General features: G+C 36.3%; 1 non-coding gene across 1 annotated transcript; it reads left to right on the top strand.

Annotated features, from left to right (window-relative positions):
- The first annotated feature begins 1,004 nt into the window (after positions 1-1,004).
- On the top strand, positions 1,005-1,085 carry TRNAS-CGA (transfer RNA serine (anticodon CGA)). The gene has a single exon. It is a non-coding gene; the product is annotated as a tRNA-Ser (tRNA).
- The last annotated feature ends 4,137 nt before the right edge of the window (positions 1,086-5,222 follow it).

Genomic DNA, 5,222 nt, shown 5'->3' with positions numbered 1-5,222 from the left:
AAAAATTCAATTTTTACTCAATCCAAAGCAATCCATAGATTAGAGTTAGAGCAAATGTTGAGTTCTTGGGCTCCTTGCAATGTCTAAAATACTTCCATCCAATTTTTTGCCAGATCTTAATTTTGATTTTTTTATGGGGTGACATGTGCATAACAATGGTGTCTTGCCCTAGTCTTGGGCATTTTGTGTCCAAATGTGGTTTTGGGAATCAACAAACATACCTTCATATTAATGTAGGTGGAAAGTACTAGAACATAGATCTATGTTGGGGTTATCCTGTTCTCGTATCCTGTTGTGTGCAAATCCAAATATTCCTCAACATGCCATCCTGTAGTTTGATGACTTGGACGCCATTGGCTGAAACTCTATTCATTTTGTTGTTTTCATGTTGTAACTTGTAAGCAATCCAATTTCTCATATGGCATCAACTTTGAGGGAGACGAATTTGAGGCATTGTACTCACTTTCAATGCGTATTTGTAAACCTCTATGAAGGGTATAAAAGTCCATTGGCCCCCTTCCTCATTTTTAAAGCATTTTAGAGTATGGATTTGTATGTGGCCTCTAACCCCTAATAGTAGTACCAAATTTTATTTTACATTTTTCTCGTTTGGAATTCCATAAGCTCATTGACATATCCCCCCAAACCACATTTCCATGTAGCAAAGCTAGCGTTACACATGAATGCATTATCATTTCCATCGTTCAGTTCGGCTCAAGTGGCATGTGTTCCCAAACTCATTGCACTAGGTTGTGTCAAATTCCATTATCCTGGTTAAGCAAGTGTCCAATGTGTTGACCAAGTTTGTTGATTCCAAGGTATTTGAAAGTATTGACAACTCAAAATGTCTTCCTCTTGAGAGTCCACTATTTGTTGGTGACTTTTGGATTTGGTAGGTGCCACATTCATTGCAATTTGCTAGCCCCATTATATTCATAGAAATTGTAGTGTATCTAAAAAATATATATTATATATAAATTTAATTAGTGTTTTACATTAAATAAGACAGTTTGGCCGAGTGGTTAAGGCGTTTGACTCGAAATCAAATGGGTTCGCCCTCGCAGGTTCGAATCCTGCAGCTGTCGATTTTCCTATGAAGTTTTGTCATACTATTTTTTTATTTCCTACTTTTTCATTCCCTAGTTCCAACATGGTATATGTATCTTTTTTGTCTTTTCACTTTCCATCTTACATTTTCCACAATATCTTTTGTACATATCTAAGGGGTCACTAAATTCTCCTAGGGAAGGACCACCCGCACGCATCGTCTTTTTTTGTTGCCTTATTGCGGATTTACTAGGCCATGCTATTGTTTTCACTTCGCCTTGTTGTGGGGAAAAATGTCAAACTCAAGCTCATGAAAGTCCCATCCTAGTTCCCTATGCATCACCTTCGATGCTATCATTTTCACTCCTTAAAAAGACCAGCGCCAATATCGTAAAAGCGCAACTAAATATATGAATGGCATTTATAACAAAATTAACATCATGCACATTGATCAAGCGATGATCTTAATGTTGCAAACCACAAACCTTTATCGCTACACCACCATGTTATATATACTTGAGTTTTAGATGTGCACTAATGGATATGTAGGAATCATTTGTGGGGATATGTGTAAAATCTCGCATATGATGTATAACGATCTTGTTTAAAGATGTTTTTACTCGAACACAATATATGTTCTAAGCAATTAACAACGCGTTCGTCAATTAATATGAGCATGCCCCACTAAAAACATTCCATTTATTTAGACAATAGGATCTCGATTAGGCATGTGCACACTCCACTATTATGGAACACTAAAAAAGCCATCAACCGCATTTGCAAGCCCATGGAGCATGAGCAATTTTTGTTAAAAGTATTTTGTGTATAAGTTTGTCTAATGTAACACATATATAGAATATTGTGATGTTATCATCATTATTATTACTCAATTGTTCTTCGAGTTAAACTTTTGTGCATGAAAGGATAGAAATTATAGATAAAACTTTGAGATGTTTTGAGAAAGCTAGAAAAAATGAAGGAAATTGGTCATCAAGGATTTTGAGAAATTGATTTCAAATATTATTATCGATTAGAGTTATTTTATGGAAAGCTTGTTTAATATGCATGGTTATGAAGTCATCGCCTCGCCTCTTTAGGATTGGCAATGCAATTTGCAATGATATTTTTTTATTCCCAAGGCAACAATTTAGAAGACAACATAACTCAAAGTGGAATTTGATGGCAATGATGCATGCTTCCATATCAATATTAGGAGAAAGACATTGGGTTTTCTACTACTATGCATGTTGTTACCTGGTTCCATGGACACCTAATCATGTACATAGAAAGACAAGGCATAGACAAATGGTGGTTGAAATATCAAAGATAAACAAATGGATGTAAGATTTGGATATCGACCTTCAACAATGTTGACGATGTCCAATGCTCTCAACTGTATAGACCTAGTGTAGTCACAAGATCCCCGTTTTCAATTATCCTTGTGTGGGTGTTCATAAAGCAAGCCCTCAGTAACAAGTGGCGGAGTTGCACTTTCTCTATCTTTAGATGATAACCATGGATCGATGGACAACGATAGCCAACTTTACCAAGCATTTTGAAATAAAAATATTAGAAACAACAATGACGTGGACAGTGTAGCTTAACAAGCATGACAGCCACATATATGTTAAGTAAAATATAAAGGTTATCGACCTTTTAGATCATGCATTTATTACATAATTTGACATGACAAAGCTACAAAGTTAACGAACTACATTGGTTAGCATCACCTATGGTGATGGTAATGTTTTCAAACCTTAGTTCGAGGAAAGTGCATGTGTAATTCTTTAGGTGAAAAGTGTTATTTCGGTGTTAGTTAACATGAGTTCGCATTGGGTTTATGGAAAGTGAAATAATAAAGTCGTTTTTATCCATACCATGCCATTAGTCTATGTACTTAGCTAATTCTCTTGGAGAGAAAACATGGATTATCTTTGTTGGGTGTTTTGCTTGCTTTAATATCTATGTAAACGATTTTAGTTATTTAAGACTTGTACCTTTCTCTCCCCTCTCTTTCATGTAATGATTTGTTTATCATTTATTGGTTTGCTACTCCTCTCTCCCTAGAGACTTCTATCCATTATTAGTTTCTCACTCCCATTGTTCTAGGAGGAAAGTGTTGGTAGACATCATATATAGACCGAGGTCCGAAAGCACTACTGCAGCTAGGGTTCGTGGAAATTAATGTTGTATTTAGTTTGTGTTGAAATTTAGGAATATTTCTATTTCCATTTTCTCTCTTCCTCATCCATGTAATGATTTCTAATGTTTAATGATTTGTACCGCTATTTCTCCTCCTATATTAAGCAATGATTTGTTGCTTCTCTCTCGAGTCGTCTAGCTCGCAATGACTTCTTTGTAGAGGTGTTTTAATCATCTATCGGTCCAATCGTTATGGATTGTAATAGTCAAAATCAATCAATTTCTTGAGCGAGAAACATATAACAACAATACAAAGTACTGAAACACTTGAAATGAAGACGACGTCTAATCTAGACGAATACCCCTAAGAGGGATCCTGACTCTTCCCTCATGAATTTGCGCAAATCTAGATCATCCCTAAAATTTAGAAGAATTCAAGGTTTCATAGATTTCTTGAATGTACATCCAATTCCCCAAAACATAATGATGTTTTTTCTTCCCAAAGGCATATCCTTTGTTATGGATTTACAAGAATATTTACAAGTTTAATCTACAAAGATCTTGAGGGAGGACCTACCAAGTGGACTTTGAAATGTCCACTCTTATCTATGTTTATAGAATCACGATTCACAACCTTTGGTAATGTAAACATAAGAAGGTAAAACATATTACATAGTGAGACCAGAATGGACGTTTGTGTATTACACACCAACATTGTCCACAAGTGTGAATGAAGTAGGTAAAAGGATTTATATACATATATTTTTTGTGCTTGTACTTGATTATACAAAAACTATGAAGAGTTGAAACTACTACCTAGGTTTTTAATTTGACATACATATAGTGGCTAATGCCAAATGGCTTGATTATGCAAAATTGTAAAAGCTCATTACAACTACGTTCGTTGACAAATCATGCATGTACGGTTTAAGAAAGTGGCATTCTGAAAGCACCCATGAATATTGTCATTGGAGTAATGATCCATAGACATACTTGTGACAAGAGACATTATTATCATATCGAGCCCGATGCATATGGACATCATTATCACAAGTTTTGTTCATGCTCAAGGTGATTCTTTGAGGAGATCAACATCTAGATATGACATCCATAATTCTTTATGGACATATTGTTGGTAGCCTCAAGCATGCAATTATCAGGGGAAGATATGAAAACAATACTTAAAGGAAGCCGGGAGGGCGTGATAAGGGGGAACAAAGTCATTGCTAAAGGAATGTATCAATTAAAATCAATGCAAACAATAAAAGTTCCATTATAGGTTATGTAACTTCTGAACACGGTTGGGTAGTTTATTTTGCTGTATGGATTATGTATGTATGTATGTATGTAGTTTGTTGTGTGGGAGGGATGCAAAGGGATCAATGACGTAGGGAGAGCCAATCCATCTCTTCACGATGGGGAATGGTTTTCATGCAAAGACCAAGGGTTTTTTGAGAGACCAACACATTCCATGATTCAAGGCAAGTACTCCCTTCACATACATACATACATACATACATATATAATCACAATTGGATATGACTCTCATGCAAAAAGAGAAAAGGAATTTTGAGAGGGACTGACTATAGTAATCCACATATAAAAATGGTAAGTACTAAGTAGTAGGAGAGAAGAAGCCAAAACACACAGACATCTTCTCTTAGCGGTGGTGGCCTAATCTAATCTATGGACCTTCCACCATTTATTTGGCAGTGCTCCTTAAAAAAAGGGGGGTTCTTGAATCTTAACCACCACCTTAACTAACTCTCTCTCTTTCTTCGTCCCTTCGTTTTGGTTCCTTTTTCTTCTTCTCTCTCTCTTTCCAGTCGGTCCCGTCCCGTCCCGTCCAATCCAGTCTCGTCTTGTCCCATCATAATGACCGTGTCCATCTCTCTCTCTCTCTCTCTCTCTCTCTCTCTCTCTTTCTGTGTCTTTTTGTCTCTCTTCTTCTTCCTTATTTCTTCTTCCTTCTTAACCAACAAACGTCCTCCTCCTCCTCCTCTTCCTCCTCACTCATCATCTCTTTCCGCCGC

The sequence above is a fragment of the Azolla caroliniana genome, unplaced genomic scaffold, assembly GCF_043228905.1.
Source record: "Azolla caroliniana isolate FFs.n. ecotype wild unplaced genomic scaffold, voAzoCaro1.0.p SCAF_896, whole genome shotgun sequence".
Lineage (NCBI taxonomy): Eukaryota > Viridiplantae > Streptophyta > Polypodiopsida > Salviniales > Salviniaceae > Azolla > Azolla caroliniana.
This window is presented reverse-complemented; position numbering and strand designations above follow the sequence as displayed.